This window comes from Diceros bicornis, chromosome 35, assembly GCF_020826845.1.
Source record: "Diceros bicornis minor isolate mBicDic1 chromosome 35, mDicBic1.mat.cur, whole genome shotgun sequence".
NCBI lineage: Eukaryota > Metazoa > Chordata > Mammalia > Perissodactyla > Rhinocerotidae > Diceros > Diceros bicornis.
The window spans coordinates 27,389,599-27,411,730 of record NC_080774.1 but is presented as its reverse complement, the minus strand read 5'-3'; the positions used below and the strand labels follow the sequence as shown (position 1 = coordinate 27,411,730).

Sequence of the window (22,132 nt, the reverse complement as noted above, 5' to 3'; positions counted from 1 at the left end):
TTTTGTTTCTGCTCTGCTATTCCGAACCCAGTCTCATTCTATTGGTGTGAGCAGCTCTGGGCAAAAGGACCCACTTGTGGGTCACGGGTCCCTTGGGGCTCGGTAACACAACCACTAATCTACTCTCTGTCTCTATAGACTTGCCTATTCTGGACATTTCATATCAATGAAATCATACAATATGTGGTCTTTTCTACCTGGCTTCTTTCACTTAGCATAGTGTTCTCAAGATTCATCCATGTTGTATCACCACTTTGTTCTTGTGGACAAATAATATTCCATTGCATGGATATTTCACATTTTATTTCTCCATCATGAGTTGATGGGCATTTGGATTGCTTCTATTTTGGGACTATTCTGAGCAACGCTGCTATGAAAATCCATGTGCAAGTTTTTGTGCAGACACATGTTTTCATGTCTTGGGTATAGAATGGCTGGACTATACAATAACTTCATGTTTGGCATTTTAAGGAACTGCTCGATGGTTTTCTAAAACAGCTGCACCATCTTACATTCTCATCAGCAGTGTATGAGGGTTCCAATCACTCCACATCATCTTCAACACTTGTTCTTATCCGACTTTTACCCTAGCCATCTTAGGGGGTGCACTGCACTGTGGTTTTGATTTGCATTTCCCTAAGGACTAATGATGTCAAGAAACTTTTCATGTGCTTATTGGACATTTGTATATCTTCTTTGTGTTGCTGCACAAAATTGAGGTTTTCTTGCCTGATGTGCATAAACAAGCCAATTAATTACGGCATCGGTGTTTGGGAAAGAAATCACCTTTATACTGTGAGATTGATCTGCAGGGAGACAGGGGGCATGTGCCCTCAGATCTATCTCCCTGATTCAGGATTTACGAGGATTCAAAATTTAAGAGGTTAGGAAGAACAGGTTGGCACGTGGAAATGCTCCTGGGACAGGTTTTGATTGGTGGGCTTCAAGCAGTTATGATGAGGTTCTAATCATTTATGATAGAGTTCTAAACTTTTATGATATGGCTCTAAACATTTATGATGAGGTGGGGAAGGAAATTAACACTGGATCTTCCTGAATGAGGGACCCCTCACTTCTGATCAGAGCCTGACTTTTAAGTTGCAGTCATGTCACGGTCCTTCGGTTCTATGGGGAGGAGAATATTTGGTTCTGCGGTCTTTTCAGGTCAAGATTTCTTCTTATGCACATGTCCTGGCTACGTGACTTTGTAAATTTTCTGAAATACAGTTCTTAATCACTCTGTTGATAAGGGATGGGGTCAGTTGAACTGCTCCTGCAGGGCCCAGGGTTACATTTGGAGAAATGTCTATTCAGATCATTTGCCCATTTTTAAATTGGGCTATTTATCTTTTTATTGCTGAGTTGTAAGAGTTTTTTTTATATATTCTGGATCCATTTCCCTTATCAGATATATGATTTGCAAATATTTTCTCCTGCTCCGTGGATTATTCTCTTTTCACATTCTTGATGGTATCCTTTGAAGCACACAGTTTTTAATTTTGATAAAGTCCAATTTATATTTTTCTTAGGTTGCTTGAACTTTTGGTGTCATATTTATAGAAAACAATGGGCAGAGGGTGAAATGGGTAGAGGGGGTCAATTATATTGTGATGGATGGAAACTACACTTTTGGTTGTAAGCATGCTGTAGTGTATAGAGGTGTCAAATTATAATGTTGTACCCCTAAAACTGTCAACCAGAGAATTCCCTAAAACATTTTGCATGTCTAATGCTTTGTTTTTAAGTTGTTCTTGATTATAGGAACCAAGGGAGAACATTGCCAGATGGCCAAACCGTAGAACCGGTCCAAACCAGAAAAGTCCAAGATGGTGATGTGGTTCCATGCACAAAAGGAAATGTGTGCAAAAGGTGCTTTGTGCAAGAAGGGAAGATCTGCACATGCCCCAAATGCCCCCGCCCGAGCGATGATGCGGAGACCCCTCCCCCTTCACATCCCATAAGAATCCTGCTCACCTTCCTTTCGGGGAGAAGGTGTTTTAGAGCATGAGCTCTGCCTCCTCCATTCATTGATCAATGAATAAATTTTCTGCTCTGCTATTTTGGACCCGGTCTCCTTCTATTGGCATGAGTGGCTCCACGCAAGGGGACCCACTGCGGGTCACTGGTACTTTAGGGCTTCATAACAAAACCTATACAATGTTATAAACCAAGGTTACCTCAATAAAAGTAAAAACTAAAAGAAAGAAAGACAGAAACCATTGCCTACTCCATGGTCATGAAGATTTACTCCTAAGTTCTCTTCTAAGAATTTGTGGTGAGTTTAGCTAAACTGCCCCACAGCGTTGCTGCCTTGGCATCCATCTTGTGTGGCCAAGCAGCCTGCAGGGGCCTTGAAGTGACACTAGCCCCTCCCGAGAGTGCACGCCCCAGATAACCACCCGCAGAGCCACAAGTCAATGTAAGTTCCTGAGATGACTCCCGCCACTGCCCTGTGAGAAGCATTCTCCCCGCCTCCCAGGGCCTTCCCCTGTGCACCCCTTAGATAAGACCCCTGTGAAGCTTACCAAAACCTTGCTTTTTTTGCTTTCAGTTGACCAATCCAGACAGCCTGGGGACCTCAAAGCACTCTGCCTGTGGACCCCAATGAAGGCATATGCCCCAGGTCCTGCCCTGCTCTCTGCCTCCGTTCTGGCTTAACCTCCCAGTGTGGCCCCTCAAGGTGTGCTGTGGACCTTCTCCAGGACCTGTGAGTAACTGACTTCTCTATTTCAGTTGCTTTGTGGTCTGTTGTTAACCCAGGCTCACCATCCAATACCCCAAGGGCTCTATGTAACGAATATTAATTGGACAAAATCTCAACACATATTGCAGGTATACCTCATTTTGTTGTGCTTTGCAGAAATTGCATTTTTTACAAATGGAAGGTGTAGGGGAAGAGGGAGAATAACCCCCTTTTCCCCTTCTGGTTCTTATGGCTGGTCAAGGGATTTAAAATGACATAAGGCAGGTTAGCAGGAGACATCAAACAGAGTTTAAAACATGCACACAGGGAATGCACATTAGCATGAAGAATTACAGGGACAGTCAGGCAAAATGAGGTATTTATGTCCTTCCGGACTAAGGAGAGGGAGCTAGAGGTCTAAGACTTCAAAGGGGGAGAAGGCAACCTACTAAAAGATGAAAAAAGCTCATATTTGGTAAACAAATGTTTGCATTGTCACATCTATAGACAATGGGACCCTAAAGAGATATTTTGATAAAATAGCCCTTGTTAGATGCCTTCCTGCCTACCACACCTAGAATTATCCATGGTAAGAACTCCTTCCAAGGACAGGTCCTTCTCTCTGAAATTCTTTTAGGCAATTTGGGGCAAGGTCAAATGTTATTCCAGAGTCTTCTGAGCCTTGATTGTCTTCAGCTGAAAATAATCCACATACCAGAGTGACACACCTTGGGGTGGCCTGCCCTGAACCCCATCACTTCCCTCCTCTGAAACTGCCATGAGAGGTCCACATGTTAAAAGCTGAGCTGGTGACTATGGAGAGAGAAAATGAGTTAGTAGGCAAGTGGTAAAAAATCTGCAAAGGGAGAAAATATCATAGATTAGAATGAGGATGAACAAGGAGAAAGGAAGGGATCAGAGCACATCTCCTCACACCCCATTAAACCAGTTCCCCAATCCTGGGAATAAGTCAGTCTGGTAAAATGGGTGAGCTTCATTCATCTGATGGAAAATGTTAATCTTCTCTTTTAATAGATGTAAGTTAGACACTACTGGCCCTGTTTGGTTCACACAAAAGTTAACATTTTTCACTGATGACTGCACAAGCTTCTCCTTGCTGGGCAGTCAGTGTGTCCAGAGCAGGTCAATTGTGGAGGATCACAGAGGCTAGGCTGTTAATCTCTGGCTGGAGTATTTTCAAAGTTTGCATGGTGGTGCTGAACTCCTGTTCCATTACCATGGAGAGATTTAAGATCGCCTGTCCCAACCCGTAATGTCCAAAGCTGGGGAATAAGACTCTCGATGCTGAAAAGAACTTGGAGTTGTGATAAACGAGCAGATTCTCTATGATTTCTCAACTGGCACGTTTTGTGTTTTTTTTTTTCCCCCCAGGCTTTCACTTAAGTCTTTATTTATTTTTCATTTTTTATTTTTTTAATTTTTTGTTTATTGCAGTAACATTGGTTTATAACATTGTAAACATTTCAGGTGTACATCATTGTACTTCTATTTCTGCATAGATTACATCATGTTCACCACCAAAATACTAATTACAACCCATCACCACACACATGTACCGAATTATCCCTTTCACCCTCCTCCCTCCCCCCTTCCCCTCTGGTAACCACCAATCCAATCTCTGTCCCTATGTGTTTGTTTATTGTTGTTATTATCTACTACTAAATGAAGGAAATCATGTGGTATTTGACCTTCTCCCTCTGACTTATTTCACTTTGCATTATACCCTCAATGTCCATCCATGATGTCACAAATGGCTGGACTTCATCATTTCTTATGGCTGAGTAGTATTCCATTGTGTATATATACCATAGCTTCTTTATCCATTCGTCCCTTGATGGGCACTTAGGTTGCTTCCAAGTCTTGGCTATTGTGAATAACGCTGCAATGAACACATGGGTGCATGTACCTTTACGAATTGGTGTTTTCAAGTTCTTTGGATAAATACCCAGCAGTGGGATGGCTGGATCATATGGTAGTTCTATCCTTGATTTTTTGAGGAATTTCCATACTGTTTTCCATAGTGGCTGCACCAGTTTGCACTCCCACCAGCAGTGTATGAGAGTTCCCTTCTCTCCACATCCTCTCCAACACATGTTGTTTCCTGTCTTGTTAATTATAGCCATTCTGATGGGCGTCAGGTGATATCTCATTGTAGTTTTGATTTGCATTTCCCTGATAGTTAATGATTTTGAACATCTTTTCATGTGTCTGTTGGCCATCTGTATATCTTCTTTGGAGAAATGTCTGTTCAGGTCCTTTGCCCATTTTTTAATTGGGTTGGTAGTTTTTTTGTTGGTAAGATGCATGTGTTCTTTATATATTTTGGAGATTAAGCCCTTATCAGAAGTATGGTTTGCAAATATCTTCTCCCAATTGTGATAAACAATTTTATCTTTTCGTTTTGTTGATGGTTTCCTTTGCTGTGCAGAAGCTTTTTAGTTTGATGTAGTCCCATTTGTTTATTTTTTCTATTGTTTCTCTTGCCCGGTCAGACGTGGTGTTTGAGAAGATGTTGCTAAGACTGATGTCGAACAGCGTACTGCCTATGTTTTCTTCTAGAAGTTTCACAGTTTCAGGTCTTACATTCAAGTCTTTAATACATTTGGAGTTAATTTTTGTGTATGGTGTAAGGTAAGGGTCTACTTTCATTTTTTTGCATATGGCTATCCAGTTTTCCCAACACCATTTGTTGAAGAGACTTTCTTTTCCCCATTGTATGTTCTTGGCTCCTTTGTCAAAGATTAGCTGTCCATAGATGTGTGGGTTTATTTCTGGGCTTTCGATTCTATTCCATTGATCTGTGTGTCTGTTTTTGTGCCAGTACCATGCTGTTTTGGTTACTATAGCTTTGTAGTATATTTTGAAATCAGGGAGTGTGATACCTCCAGCTTTGTTCTTTTTTCTCAGGATTCCTTTAGCTATTCGGGGTCTTTTGTTGTTCCATATAAATTTTAGGATTCTTTGTTCTATTTCTGTGAAAAATGTTGTTGGAACGTTGATAGGGATTGCATTGAATCTATAGATGGCTTTAGGAAGTATGGACATCTTAACTATGTTAATTCTTCCAATCCAAGAGCACGGAATATCTTTCCATTTCTTTGTGTCTTCTTCAATTTCTTTCAGAAATGTTTTATAGTTTTTGGTGTACAGATCTTTCAGCTCTTTGGTTAACTTTATTCCTAGGTATTTTATTCTTTTTGTTGCAATTGTAAGTGGGATGGTATTCTGAATTTCTCTTTCTGCTACTTTGTTGTTAGTGTACAGAAATGCAACTGATTTTTGTATGTTGATTTTGTATCCTGCAACTTTACCATATTCGTTTATTACTTCTAAAAGTTTTCTGGTGGATTCTTTGGGGTTTTCTATATATAAAATCATGTCATCTGCAAATAGTGACAGTTTCACTTCTTCCTTTCCAATTTGGATCCCTTTTATTTCTTTCTCTTGCCTGATTGCTCTGGCTAGGACTTCCAGTACTATGTTAAAGAGGAGTGGTGACAGTGGGCATCCTTGTCTGGTTCCTGTTCTTAGAGGGATGGCTTTCAGTTTTTCACCATTGAGGATGATATTAGCTGTGGGTTTCTCATATATGGTCTTTATTATGTTGAGGTACTTTCCTTCTATACCCATTTTATTCAGAGTTTTTATCATAAATGGATGCTGTATCTTGTCAAATGCTTTCTCTGCATCTATTGAGATGCTCATGTGATTTTTATTCTTCATTTTATTAATGTGGTATATTACGTTGATTGATTTGTGAATGTTAAACCATCCCTGCATCCCTGGAATAAATCCCACTTGATCATGGTGTATAATCTTTTTAACGTATTGTTGTATGCGATTTGCTAGTATTTTATTGAGGATTTTTGCATCGATGTTCATCAGTGATATTGGCCTGTAATTTTCTTTTTTTGTGTTGTCCTTGTCTGGTTTTGGTATCAGGGTAATGTCAGCTTCGTAGAATGAGTTAGGGAGCTTCTCCCCCTCCTCAATTTTTTGGAAGAGTTTGAGAAGGATAGCTATTAAGTCTTCTTTGAATGTTTGGTAGAATTCACCAGGGAAGCCATCTGGTCCTGGACTTTTATTTTTGGGGAGGTTTGTGATTACTGTTTCGATCTCCTTACTGCTGATTGGTCTATTCAAATTCTCTACTTCTTCTTGATCCAGTTTTGGAAGGTTGTATGATTCTAAGAATTTATCCATTTCTTCCAGATTGTAGAATTGGTTGGCATATAGCTTTTCATAGTATTCTCTTATAATCTTTTGTATTTCTGTGGTGTCTGTTGTAACCTCTCCTCTTTCATTTCTGATTTTACTTATTTGTGCCTTCTCTCTTTTTTTCTTGGTGAGTCTAGCTAAAGGTTTGTCAATTTTGTTGATCTTTTCAAAGAACCAGCTCTTGGTTTTATTAATTTTTTCTATTGTTTTTTTGGTCTCTATTTCATTTATTTCTGCTCTGAGTTTTATTATTTCCCTTCTTCTACTGATTTTGGGCCTGGTTTGTTCTTCTTTTTCCAGTTCCTTCAGGTGCATTGTTAGATTGTTTATTTGAGGTTTTTCTTGTTTGTTGAGATAGGCCTGTATCGCTATAAACTTCCCTCTTAGAACCGCTTTTGCTGTATCCCATAAATTCTGGCATGTCGTATTTTCATTTTCATTTGTCTCCAGGTATTTTTTGATTTCTTCTTTGATTTCTTCGTTAACCCAGTCGTTGTTCAGTAGCATTTTGTTTAATCTCCACGTATTTGTGGCTTTTCTGATTTTCTTCCTATAGTTGATTTCTAGTTTCATACTGTCGTGGTCAGAAAAGATGCTTGGTATTATTTCAATCTTCTTAAATTTATGGAGACTTGTTTTGTGGCCTAATATGTGATCAATCCTGGAGAATGTTCCATGTGCCTTTGAAAAGAACGTATATTCTTTGGTTTTTGGATGGAATGCTCTGTATATATCTACTAGGTCCATCTGTTGTAGTGTGTCGTTTAAGGCCAATGTTTCCTTATTGATCTTCTGTTTGGATGATCTATCCATTGGTGTAAGTGGAGTGTTAAAGTCCCCTACTATTATTGTGTTACTGTCTATTTCTGTTTTTATGTCTGTTCATAATTGCTTTATATATTTAGGTGCACCTACATTGGGTGCGCAGATATTTACAAGTGTTATATCCTCTTGTTGGATTGTTCCCTTGATCATTATGTAATACCCTTGTCTCTTTTTACAGTTTTTGTTTTAAAGTCCATTTTGTCTGATATGAGTACTGCTACCCCAGCTTTCTTTTCATTGCCATTTGCGTGGAGTATCTTTTTCCATCCCTTCACTTTCAGTTTGTGAGTGTCTTTAGGTCTGAAGTGTGTCTCTTGTATGCAGCATATATATGGGTCTTGTTTTTTTATCCAGTCAGCCACCCTATGCCTTTTAATTGGAGCATTTAGTCCATTGACGTTTAAAGTAGCTATTGATAAGTATGTACTTACTGCCATTTTTTAACTTTTTTTTTTCTCAGTGTTTCAGTAGTCCTTCTCTGTTCCTTTCTTCTTCTATACAGAATTGATGGTCACTTTAGTTTGACCTCTGTCTGAAAGCTGTACTCTTTAACTCCCCTCCTCCCTCATGTTTTTGATATCATATCTAACTTCTTTGTTGTGCATTTGTATCCATTACGTTCTAATCACGGAAATAGATAATTTTTCCTATTTGTGGTCTTTTCTTTTCCCCTTAAATCAGTCCCTTTAACATTTCTTGTAGCACTGGTTTCTTGGTGACAAACTCCTTTAATTTTTGCTTGTCTGGGAAATTTTTGATCTCTCCTTCCATTTTGAATGATAACCTTGCTGGGTAGAGTATTCTTGGCTGTAAGTTTTTTCCTTTTAGCACTTTAAATATATCGTGCCATTCTCTTCTAGCCTGTAAGGTTTCTGCAGAGAAGTCAGCTGACAGCCTTATGGGGTTTCCTTTGTACGTAACTTGACATTCTCTTGCGGCTTTTAGGATTCTCTCTTTATCTTTAATTCTGGACATTTTGATTATGATGTGTCTTGGTGTGGGCCTCTTTGGGTTTATCTTGTTTGGGGCTCTCTGTGCTTCCTGTACCTGGATGTCTGTTTCCTTCCTTAGGTTAGGGAAGTTTTCATCTATTATTTCTTGAAATACATTCTCTGACCCCTTGTCTCGCTCTTCTCCTTCCGGGACACCTATAACACGGATGTTAGTGCGCTTAATGTTGTCCCAGAGGTCCCTTAGACTGTCCTCAGTCTTTTTAATTCTTTTCTCTTTTACCTGTTCACCTCAGGTAATTTCTTCTAGTCTTTCGTCCAGCTCACAGATCCGTTCTTCTGTATCCTCTACTCTGCTTTTGAGTCCCTCTAATGAATTTTTCATTTCCAGTATTGTATTCTTCATTTCTGATTGGTTCTTTTTTATATCTTCCATTTCTTTGTTGACATTCTCACTGAGTTCATCTATTCTTCTCCCCAGATCAGTGAGCATCCTTAACACTCTTAGTTTGAACTCTCTGTCGGGTAGGTTGCTCATTTCTGTTTCACTTAGTTCCTTTTCTGGGGTTTTGTCCTGTTCCCTTACTTGGAATGTATTCTTTTGCTTCTTCATTTTGCCTCTTTCCCTGTGTTTGTGTCTACGTATTAGGTAGGTCAGCTACGTCTCCTGCTCTTGGATAGGTGAGCTTATGTAAGTGATGGCTTAGGAGGCTTCCAGTGTGCTTCCCTCAGTTCTCAATGTTCCAGGGGTGACCCATATGTGGGCTACGTGTATCCTTCTGCTGTGGCCTGTTTGCTCTCCCTGTAGGCGCCCAGGGAGGCTGAGTTATGCTCCTGGCCAGCTGTTGTAATGCTCAGCTGCTTGTAGTTGTTGTGGGCCCTTCAGTCTCTTTATCAGGTGTGGGGATCCCCAGCACAGTTGGCTGCAAGTTCTAATACCACATTTGTGTTGCAGTATTTCTTTTAAGTGAGTAGGCCCCCACCATGGCAGATTGTTAGGCTCAGGGCCTTACAATTGCTGTAAGCCTCTAGCCTATTAGGTCTCTTGTCAGCTCTCTGAGGATTGCAGCTGGGTGGGGCTGGCCTCATGCACAGGAGCACCCAATTGTTTCAGGTTTTGGAAGGTGGAGCAAACCTCCTATGTGGGTCTTTGAGAAGTACAAGTCTTCTGCGGCTGAGAAGCCCTGCCGCCCACAGGTCCACACACACAGTCAACACAGTCCTGCCCCATGTGAGCGCCCCGACCTCCCCCAGCAGACCCAGTCTCTCCACGGCGGGAGCCCCACACACTCTGCCACCGCCCCACACTCTCCACCCGCTCCTTGTGCACACCCTGCCCCGCTCAAGTAGGCTCAGTTGCCAGGCTGCAGAGAATCCAGTCACCAATCTATGCAGGCCCACAAGTTGCCTGAGGGCTTGTTGTTGGGTGGGGCCAGTCTCTAGGGTGGGCTGCCTGCCCCAGCTGAGCTGGATTAAATTGGTGCTCTAGCGGGTGGGGCAGACCCTGGGCTAGCAGGCCTCAGGGAGAACTCCAATGGCGTCTGTGTCAGCACGCCCACACCAGGCCACAACAATGGCCGCCGCCAATGTCCCAGTCCCTGGAGAGGTCTCACCCCTCACCGAGATGCACTCAGGGCCTATTAGGTGAGTCTCTTGTCACCAAAGCACTGTACACCTTTCTTTCTGGTGATTTTAGGGTGCTTCCTGAAACGGGTGAGTTTGCGCACGGGCCCTTTAAGAGCCAGTTTTAGTTTCTTTGTGAACCGGGTTTTCTGGGGGTGCTTCCCAGTGTTTTAGTAGCAGGCACAGTCAGATATTATGCCGCTGGTCTCGATTGTGCTGGGTCCACAAAATGCCCACAGCGGGGGTGCTCCCCGGCTCAGGGCCCCGCGTCTCCAGGGAGGGCTGCGTACCTGTGAGCTGCTCCCGGCGGCTGTGAAGCTGGCGGCTTGTGAAGGTGGCGTTTTTCCTCTCCAGAAGGGAGTCTCTGCCTCTTCCACCTCAGTTAGGATTGTCCGTTGTTGCAGGAGTTCCTCTTATCCAGTTTTCAGTTCTGTCTCAGGGGTAATTTTTCCACGAGTAGTTGTAAATTGGCTGTGTCCACGGGAGGAGGTGAGTTCAGAGTCTGCTTACGCCGCCATCTTGTCAAGACTCACTTCAACTGGCACGTTTATGTGGTGCACTCTTATGAACAAAAGAACCCAAGTTTGCAACATGGCTGGCATTTAGGGTGGAGTATCTGGGGACAGAAGGGGCCAGGTATCCAAGTCCACATCATTCTGGACTCGGACCAATTAGGTGGGAACCCTTCCTATACTTTGTTGCCACATAAAATAAAAAGACCAGTGTGGTTTACAGGCAGCCCTAGAACTGAACCTGTAGTTCCCAGGGTCTAGAGTATTTCATGACGTTTGCTACCGGCACTGTTAGCGCCTAAACAGTTCCATTTTCCATGCACTCCTGTCAATCTGGGAGAGCAGAATAGATTGTGGAATAGCTGGTACAGGAGGACTGCAGTCTTATTTGGCAGCTATAAAGCCCTGGTCCTGTCACCTGACCAATTGAGTTCAGAGTTTGGGTCCACCCATATATAATTTGTGGTATTGGGCAGCTTAACCATGTGAGCAGTTGCTATACCCTAAGTTGTACAAGGGTGGTTTGCATGCCATCCAGAATGTTTGATGATTTGGAAAATGTTTGTGCTGAAGGGAGGAGTGTTAGAGTCACAATTTCCTTGAGAGGTTTGAAGATGCCACCTGTGGAATCAAACTCCAGAATTTGATTGCAATATTGTGCTGGAATGTCACCCAGGAGAGGTCCAGTGTCGTGTTTACTTTCAATGCAAAGGGAAAAACATCCACCTATTGTCTTTATCTGGGCAAGGGACAGTCCTTGAGCTTCTCTAGAGGTTTTCTGGGGCCCAAGTGACTCACCAGAAGAAGAGGCAGAGTGATGTTTTCCTTGTCGTGGATACCATACCCTGTTGTTCCTCCATCTTCCGTACTTAGTCCACCAGGTGTTCACAACAGCAGGAACAGAGACTAGTTCAGGTTCTTTTGTGCTCTCTAGCTGTTGACATAGCTAACAGTCAGATTGATTAGTTGGCATGGCCAGGGTTTGGTAAACTGGCATAAAGAGGTATTTGGTCTGTGCTCGATCTGTTGAGAAAAAGAGAGTTAGTAAGAGCAAGACACAGACGGAAAAGAGCCCTTAGTGACAACTCAGAGAGGGGAAGAGGGACAAGTAAAGACCAATGCTCTCCATTCAGCTTTCTAATAAATGATTAAAAGGAGAATATATGTTTGTTAGTAGGAAAAGTGTTGTTTGAGTGTGTGTGTCTGTGTGTGCATGTGTGTAGGGAGTTTTAAAAGCAAGGGGGGAAATAGGTGAAACCGAGGTTTCTTGATCCATGATTTGGGAAAAGCTGTCTACTCCATGAGGCCAGCTGCTTTGGGGGCCAGGGAATTGGCCCCAGAAATCCTTAGTTTAAGGTCACCTGTGGGGGCTGTCTCCCAGTTGTCATGAGATGGATGTTCTGTGTCTATTTTGGCATGGCTTGCATGGATCCAAGGAAGATTTTTCCTTTATTTTGATGGCAGTGTAGGTGGTCAGTAAGACTTCATAAGGTCCTTCCCGGCAAGGTGACAGTGTGTTTTTTCTTCTAAAGACCTTGATGTACACCCGATCTCCTGGTCCAAAGGGATGGCAAGCTTTGTCAGAAGGTGGGGACCACACTTCTTTTACTCATTGATGATATGCTTCAACTAACTAGTTAATTGTTGTTTATAGCTTGTCATAGCATCAAATTGTTCACTTAAGTTCTCATAATATTCACTTAATCCAGATATGGAAGCTGTAGAGACGGCAGTAGGCATTGGGCATCAAAAAACTATTTCAAAAGGAGTCAATCGATGTCTCCTATTTGGAGTATTCTGGATCTTTATAAGGGCCAAGGGCAGAGCTTCTGCCCACTTGAGTCCAGTTTCTTGGCAGACCTTTGCTAAAGTCCTGTTGATGTCTAGATTTTTATGTTCCACTTGCCCTGATGATTGAGGGTGATATGGGGTATGAAATTTTAGGAAGTACCCCAGAGTTTCTACAAGCAAATGGTTTATCTGCTATAAAATGAGCTCCTTGGTCTGATTCAGTCCATAAAGGAATGCCAAAACAAGGAATAACTTCAGTCATTAATTTCTTTACCACTGTTGTGGTATCTGCATGACTAGTTGGATAGCATTGGCTCCATCCACTAATTTTGCAGATGATAACCAAGCAGTGAGAATAGCCTAAAGCTGGGAGCACATCTATAAAGTCCATTGGGAGTGCCAAAAAGGGCGGTGTGGGCCTGGGAGGACTTCCTGGGGTACAGTGATTTCTCCCAGAAACTCGGTGAGATTTGCAAGTAGTGCACTGGAAAACAATTGGGTCAGAAATTTTGTGGATGCCAGGCAGGGCAAAACCAATTGTCTTTTAGTGCTTTAACTATCTCCTGCCTGCACATAGGTCTCATTTGGTGGGAGATAAGTGCAAGCCAAAAATCCAAAGGAAAAGGAGCTACAGAAAGTCCCTGGGCCCAGTGTCTAATCCATCTGATCACTGTTTGGCATCCTTTTTTACCCAGTTGTCTTTTTCAGATTGTGGGGAATTTGCCTGAGAGTTAATAATATCAGTCAGGAAAAGGCAGGTTTAAAAACTGGATGGAGAAAGGACAAGGGGTACATTGTGAGCTGCATATGTAGCAGCTCTGTCAGCCTGTCATTTCCTGAAGATATGACATCAGTCTCCTCAGTGTGGGCTGAATAGTGAACAATGGCAATTGAGAAAGAAAGTGAATAGCTTGTAACGGGGCAGCAATTAGTGTCTGTTAGCAATAGGAGTTCCTGCAGAAGTTAAGAATCCATGGGATTTCCAAATTGTGCCGACAGCATGGCAGACTCCAAAAGCATACCTGGAGTCAGTGTAAAGAGTAGTAGTTTTCTCTTTTGCTCATGTGCAGGCTCTAGAAGGAGCTATGAGTCCAGCAGCTTGGGCTGATTTCACAGTGGGCAAAGAACAAGCTTCAAGCATTTCATGGGGGGACACTGTGGCATAACCAGTTATTATGATTCCCTGGAAATTCCACTTACAGGAGCCATCACAAAATAGAATTAAGTCTGGAGTGTCTAAAGGGATGTCTGAGACCCTCTTGTGGCTTTGAGACCATTTCTGTAGTTGCAGGGCAATCCTGTGGGATGGAGTGGGCTCTACATCATCAGGGAGGGGTCATAAGGTAGCTGATTCAAAGTATCACAACAATGTAAGATGATGGGAGGGTTAGTTAAAAGAGCCTGCTCATAAGTGGTCTGTGGCCATATATAGAGGTGTGGTGTCCTGTGAACTTGCAAAATAGCTGATACAGCATGGAGAACATAAAGATGAATGGGAGAGCCTAACGTTAGAGTACTGGCTTTGTCAGTCAGGGTGGCAGCTGTGGCCACCACACACAAGCATGGGGACATATCTGATGCCACAGCATTCCTTTAAGCCAACAACTAATCCAGAGCAAGGCCCTAACAGTCTTCAATTCTACCAACTCTGAGAGAGGTGAGAAAGCTGCTGAAGAAAAGGTCGAAGCTAGCAGAAGTTGGTTCAAGAGTTTAAGGAAAGAAGCCATCTCCACAATGTAAAAGTGTGAGATGAAGCGACAAGTGCTGATGTAGAAGCTGCAGCTAGTTATCCAGAAGATCTAGCTAAGATCATTAATAAAGGTGGCTACTCTAAACAACAGATTCTCAATGTAGATGAAACAGCCTTATATTGGAAGAAGATGCCATCTAGGACTTTCTTAGCTAGAGAGGAGAAGTCAATGCCTGGTTTCAAAGCTTCAAAGGACAAACTGACTCTCTTGTTAGGGGCTAATGCCGCTGGTGACTTGAAGTTGAAGCCAATGCTCATTTCCCATTCTGAATATCCTAGGGCCCATAAGAATTGTACTAAATCTACTCTGCCTTTGCTGCATAAATGGAACAACACAGCCTGGATGACAACACATCTGTTTACAACACGGTTTACTGAATATTTTATGCCCACTGTTGAGACCTATTGCTCAGAAAACAGATTCCTTTCAAAATATTACTGCTCATTGACAAAGCTCTGGTCACCCAAGAGCTCTGATGGAGATGTACAATGAGATGAATGTTGTTTTCATGCCTGCTAACACAATGTCTGTTCTGCAGGATCAGGGCAGTCATTTTGATCATGCATCAAGGAGTAACTTTGACTTTCAAGTCTTATTATTTAAGAAATATATTTCATAAGGCTATAACTGCCATAGGTCATGATTCCTCTGATGGATCTGGCAAAGTAAGTTGAAAACCTTCTGGAAAGGGTTCACCATTCTACATGCCATTAAGAACATTTGTGATTCATGGGAAGAGGCCAAAATATCAACATTAAAAGGAGTTTGGGAGAAGTTGATTCCAACCCTCATGGATGACTTTGAGGGGGTTCAAGACTTCAGTGGAGGAAGTAGCTGCAGATGTGGTGGAAATGGCAAGGGAACTAGAATCAGATGTGTGAGCCTGAAGAGATGACTGAATTGCTGCAGTCTAATGATAAAACTCTCATGGACGAGGAGTTGCTTCTTATGGATGAGCAAAGAAAGTGGTTTCTTGAGATGGAATCTACTGCTGAAGGTGTTGTGAAGGTTGTTGAAATGTCACAGGACTTAGAATATTACATAACTTAGTTGATAAAGCAGTGATAGGGTTTGAGAGGACTGACTCCAATTTTGAAAGAAGTTCTACTGTGGGTAAAATGCTACAAAGCAGCATCTCATGCTACAGAGAAATTATTATTGAAAGGAAAAGTCAATCTATGCAGCAAACTTCATTTTTGGCTTTGTTAAAGAAATTGTCACACTCACCCCAGCCTTCAGCAACCACCACCCTGATCAGTTAGCAGCCGTGAACATTGAGGCAAGACCCTCCACCAGTAAAAAGGCTTAGATGATGCTTAACAGTTTTTAGCAATAAAGTTTTTTTGGTGAGGAATATTGCTCATGAACTAACATCCATTGCCAATCTTTCTCTATTTTGTATGTGGGATGCTGCCGTAGCATGGCTTGATGAGTGGTATGTAGATCTGCATCTGGGAACAGAACCTCTGAACCCTGGGCCGCTGAAGTGGAGTGTGCCAAACTTAACCACTATGCCACTGGGCTGTCCCCAGCAATAAAGTATTTTTTTAATTAATGTATGTACATTTTCTTTAGATATAATGCTATTGCACACATAATAGAGTACATTATAGTTGAAACATAACTTTTATATGCACTGGAAAACCAAAACTTCACGTGACTTCCTTTATTGCAACATTCCTTTTATTGTGGTGGTCAGGAACCAGACCTGCAATATCTCCAAGGTACGCCTGCACAGTTTCAGCTCTGAGATTTAGGTCTTTGATCAATTTTGAGTTAATTTTTGTATGTGGTGTGAGGCAGGAGTCTGACTTTATCATTTGCATGTGGATATCCAGTTGCTGCAACACAGTGTGTTGAAAAGACTATTGTTTCCCACAGTGAATTGTTTTGGAACGCTTACCAAAAATCAATTGGCCATCAAGAGAATGAGAAGACAAGGCATAGACTAGGAGAAAATATTTGTGAAAGACATATCTCATATAGAATTGTTATCCAAAATATACAAAGAACTCTTAAAAATCACCATTAAGAAAACCAACAACCCAGTTAAAAATAGACAAAGATCTGAACAGACAACTCACCAAAGAAGATGTACAGTTGGCAAATAAGCTTATGAAAAGATGCTCCACATCTTATGTCATTAGGGAATTGCAAATTAAAACAACAATGAGATACCACTACACATCTGTTAGAATGGCAAAAATCCAATACACAGACAACACCAACTGTTGCTGAGGATGCAGAACAACAACACTCCTTCATTGCTGGTGGGAATGCAATATGGTACAGCCATTTTGGAGGACAGTTTGGCAATTTCTTACAAAACTGAACATACTTTTACCATATTTCAGCAGTCACACTCCTTTTTTACCCAAATGAGTTGAAAACTTACGTCCACACAAAAACCTGCACGTGGATGTTTACAGCAGCTTTATTCATAATTGCCAAAACTTGGAAGCAACCAAGATATCCTTCAGTAGGTGAATGGGTAAATAAACTGCTCCATCCAGACAAGAAATGTTACTCAGCACTAAAAAGAAAGGAGTTCTCAAGCCATGAAAAGACATAAGACAACCTTAAATGCATATTACTAATGAAAAAGGCTAATCTCAAAAGGTCACATACTGTGTGATTCAATTCCAAGTATATGACATTCTGGAAAGGCAAAACTGTGGAGACAATGAAAGGATCCATGGTTGCCAGGGGTCAGTGATGAGGGAGGGATGAATAGGCGAAGCAGGGAGAAATTTTAGGGCATGCTGTAACAGCGAATACACGTCATTATACATTTGTCAAAACCTATGGAATGTACAACACCAAGAGTGAACTTCAATATATCTATGGAACTTAGGTGATAATGACGTGTCAGTGTAGGTTCATCAATTACAACAAATGTACCAATCTGGTGGGGATGTTGATAGTGGGGGAGGCTGTGCATGTGTAGGGGCTGGGGGTATACAGGAACTCCACCTTCTGCTCAATTTTGTTGTGAACCTGAAACTGTTCTAAAAAGGAAGTGTAATTTTTAAAAATCAGTTGGCCATAAATGTAAATGGCCATACATTTTAAAAAATTAATTGCCCATATTTTTTGACACTCAATTCTATTTCATTGATCCATATGTCTATCCTTATGTCAGTAACACACTGTCTTGATTACTGTAGGTTTCTAGTCAGTTAGACCAGAATGTGTAAGTCCTTCAACTTTGCTCTTTGTCAAAATTGTTTTGGCTCTTCTGGGTCCCTTGCATGTCCATATGAATTTTAGGGCCAACTTGATAATTTCTGCAAAATAGGCAGTTGGGATTTTGATAGGGATTGCACTGAACCTGCAGACCAATTTGGGAGTATTACCATCTTGACAATATTAAGTTATCCAGTCCATGAACAAGGGATGTCTTTCCACTTACTTAGGTCTTCTTTAATTTTTTTCAATGATGTTTAGTAGTTTTCAGTGTACAAGTTTTGCATTTCTTTTGTTAAATTTATTTTAAGTATGTTTATACATAAATTTATTATTTTTGATGTTATGTAAGCAGAGTTGTTTTCTTAATTTCATTTGTGGATAGTTCACTGCTAGTGTTTAGCAACACAATTGATTTTTGTATATTAATCTTGTATCCTGCACCTTTGCTGAACTTGCTTATTAGTTCTAATATTTTTATGTGGATTTCCTAGGATTTTCTCTACATGAGATCATGTCATCTGTAGCTAGAGAGTTTACTTCTTCCTTTCCAATCTGGATTCCTTTTATTTCATGTTCTCACCTAGTTGTCATGGCCAGAGCCTCCAGTAAAATGTTGAATACAAGTGGTGAGAGAGGACATCCTGATGTTGTTCCTGACCGAAGGGAAAGCTGTCCGTCTCCCACCATTGAGTGTAGTAGCAGAGGGTTTTTCCACAGATGGGCGGTCCCTTCTATTCCAAGTTTGTTGACTGCTTTTTCTTTGTCTATTGAGACCATCATGTGTTTTTTGTCCTTTTTCTATTAGTATGGCATATTACATTGATTTTCAGGTGGTAAATCGGTCTTGCATTCCTGTAATAAATCCCACTTGGTCCTTTTTATATGTTGCTGGATTCGATTTGCTAGTATCCACTTGAGCAATTCTGCATCTATATTCATAAAAGATATTGGTTTGTAGTTTTCTTTTCTTGTGATGTCCTTGTTGGGTTTGGTGTCAGGGTGATCCTGGCTTTGTAGTATGAGGTGAGAAGTGTTCTCTCTTCTTCTTGTATTTTTTGGTGCTTTCTCTTTACTGAATGTTCCTGGTGTTGCTCTGTGTAACTACCTTGCTCACTGTGGTCCAGCACTTGGCCCAGCCACAACCCTGGAAGTTTACAGTTGAGTACGTCAACCATGCTTGGCAAAAAATATCCATTGGATGTTGGTGCCTGTGAAAGGGGGTGTGGTGAGAGCCCTTCAGGGTAGATCAAAAGTCAGTGCTCTGAAACCCTGTACACCAGCTCTCAGGTGGTCATCGGTAAGGCCTTGGGGGAGCTCCTGTTACAAAATTGCCAAGGCTCTTGGTTGGAAATCCATTTTCCTGGATTTCTGTGAAGGCATTTCAGAACAGGAACATATGCTCTGTTATGTTTAGGCCACATGGAGCGAGGTAAGGGAGATGACACCCCTGCAGGAAGTGGGAGCCCATCTGAGAAGTTCCTCAAGACAACATCAGGCAAATATCAGAAGGGGCAAGGGGGCTGGCTAAGGCAGAGTGTTCTAAGTGGCACCATCTTGTTTGGGAGTCCACTATCCTGTCACCAGACCACTGAGCCAGACACCCACAGGTACCCATAAAGTCCTATTCCACAAACCACATATAAACCTGAAAACATGGAGAGAGTTCTGGGGAAAGAGGATCCCTGTTTTGGTTTTGCTTTGCTTGGATGGATTGTCATCATTTTGCTGTAAAGAAGTTAACACCCTGTCACACCAACCTTTCCACTTTCAAAGAAGTGGGAAGAGCAGAAGGACAAAGAGCCCTCAGACCCAGGAATAAATAAGCCTGAGGGGGGTTTGTGATGGTTACGTGATGAGACAGATGATGTGTCTCCCCATGATGCGGTGTCTGGCATGGAGTAGGTGCTCAGTCCATGATGGTCTCACAGATATCCACAAGTGTGGAGCTGCTGTTAGGGTCCCCCAGGGTCCTTCAGGCTTGACAGGTGCTCCTGGGCTAGGAGGGGCTGCCATTGGTGTCTGAGTGGCCCTAGGGTGCCCCAAGCTGGATGCCTGGAGGTCATCCTCAGAAGTCTACCTGCCTCATTTCAGGACACTGTCTGTAGCTAGAAGCTCAGAACAGCCAGCATGAGTTCTGCCCATTCACAGAACACTCCCCAAATCTGGGCACTCCCTCGTCAATGGATGAGGGTGGCTTACTGCCATCCCATTGTGCCGGAAGGTCAGGGATTGCCCAGGGCCTCTCAGCCAGATTCATACCCTCATCTTGCCAGAGTCTCGCCTGATGCCTGCAGCCCCCACACCTCCCAGTGTTGAGGGGGCCTGGATGGTGCCCAGCTGGTAGAGTATATGTGTTGGGATGAGGGATCAAGGAGGGTGTCTGCAGTAGCGGAACGTCCGTGGGCTCCAGACACACCCCTCCAGACCTGGACCTTAACCTCCACCACCTCTGGAGACCATCCCAGTGTCCTGAGCTAGTCACTTACCTGGTGACCTGGGCTTCCTCATCTGTGAACCAGGCACAGTAATAGGTCTTCTCTAGAGCCTGGGGAGCTCTAGTCTTGACCGTGTGAGGTATGGGTAGGGTGGGCTGAGTGTGTGTGACTGTGAGGCAGGCCCAGTGCTGGATCTGGCACCCAGGGCTAGGTGCAGGCCCCGTGGCAGGGGGTGGCAGTGACAGTAGGTGAGTCACAATAAGTCCTGCGTGGACAGACTCAGGCCAGAGAGGAGATGAAGGCTCTGGCACCAGGGGACAGTGGTGTGGCAGAACTGGTTCCAGTGGAGTGTCAGGGCACAGGCATGGGACAAAGGGCCTTGGATTCCAGGCGCAGGGCCCAGGGAACACCCCACTCCAATCGAGGTGCATTGATACACTAGCCCGGCAAGTCAGGGGATGGGAGGATGAACACTGCTATCTGAGGCTGAGTGGCCGCCTGGGCTGTCTCGGGCCACAGAGCTCCTCCTGTTCCAGGTCCTGGCTCCCGGGAAGCCTCAGATTTCCACCCTTCCCTGGAATCCCAGATCATTGAAGCGGTTCCCAGCCAGGCTCCCTCAGGCTGTCTCCTCGCCACCCTCAGAGCCCCTCCCAAACACACTCAGATCTGGCTCCACCAGGCTCCCTCCCTTGCATGGGAGGCAGGCCACAGGGATCTCTGTGCTTCCTGTGACCTCCTGCCCACCCTGTTCACGGGCCCTGACGCTTGCTTCAGCCCTGCCCTCCAGCTGGCCAATGGTTCCAGGATTGGATCCCCAGCGCAAGGTCAGAGGAAGGACTGAGGGCTAGTCAAGACCTAGCTGGGCAGCCTGTCACTCCCTCTGGCCCTTGTAGGTGCCGGCAGCTGGCTTGGTGCTCTTCTCAGCTGGCCACTATGGCCCGGAGACTGCCCAGCACCGCCAGCCTGGCACGCTTCTGCCAGAAGCTGAACCGGCTGAAGACACTGGAGGAGTCCACCAGGGAGACACCGCTGCAGTGCCACCTGACCATGGCGGACCTGACCCTGCTGGCTGTGGGCGCCATGGTGGGCTTGGGCCTCTATGTGTTCACGGGCACAGTGGCCAAGGAGATGGCTGGCCCTGTGGTGGTTGTGTCATTTGGCGTGGCCGCCATGGCCTCCCTGCTGGGAGCCCTATGCTATCCAGAGTTAGTGGCACTTGTGCCCGGCCAGGGCTTTGCCTACCTGTTCACCTGCATGTCCATGGGTGAGCTGTGCGCCTTCCTCATTGGCTGGAACATGCTCACTGGGAACCTCATTAGTGGTGCTGCCATGGCCTAGGTCTGGAGCAGCTACCTGGGCGTCATCTTCAGCCACCACATCCACAGCTTTATCGAGCCACATGTGGGCATCTTGCAGGTGCCCTTCCTGGCCCAGTACCCAGACATCTTGCCTGCTGGGATCACACTTTTGGCCTCTGCATTTGTCTCCTGCAGAGCCAGTGTCTCTTCCTGGCTCAATCGTACCTACTCTGCTATCAGCCTGGTCGTCATCCTCTTCATCATCATCTTGGGGTTTGTCCTGGCCCGCCCGCGCAACTGGAGCACTGAGGAGGGTGGCTTTGCACCCTTCGGCTTCTCTGACATCATGACTGGTGCTGTCACCTGCTTCTTCGCCTTCATGGGCTTTGGTGCCATTGCTGCCTCCAGCGAGGAGACCCAGAACCCAAATTGAGCTATGCCTACAGCCATTGCCATCTCACTTGGCCTGGAGGCTGGTTCCATCATCCTTGTTTCCACTGTGCTCACACTCATGGTGCCCTGGCACAGCCTGGACCCTTACTGGGCACTCACTGATGCCTTCCACCGGTGGGGCTATAGCTGGACAGGCTTCATTGTGGCGGCTGGTGCAATCTGTGGTAAGGGGCCCTTCCAGACAAGGTGGGAGGGGACATGGCAGTGGGACCCTACCCCAAGCCTCCCAGGGAACACGTCTCCATCTGGGCCTGTGTTCCCAGCTTCATCATGGGGCCAGGAATGGGCTAATGATTAGATTCTCCACCCGGGCTTGTTGGGAGGGACCTACTCAACGACCCTCCTAATTGTACATAGAATGTCAGCCCTGGGCATGTGCTTCC

The 22,132-nt window shown here is 43.8% G+C and overlaps 2 pseudogenes; both read left to right on the top strand.

Annotated features, from left to right (window-relative positions):
- The window catches only part of LOC131398597 (leucine-rich repeat-containing protein 74B-like), a 71,567-nt pseudogene that overhangs the window by 21,581 nt on the left and 27,854 nt on the right, over nt 1-22,132 (top strand).
- LOC131398386 (cationic amino acid transporter 4-like) overlaps nt 1-22,132 on the top strand; it is an 83,221-nt pseudogene that overhangs the window by 59,612 nt on the left and 1,477 nt on the right.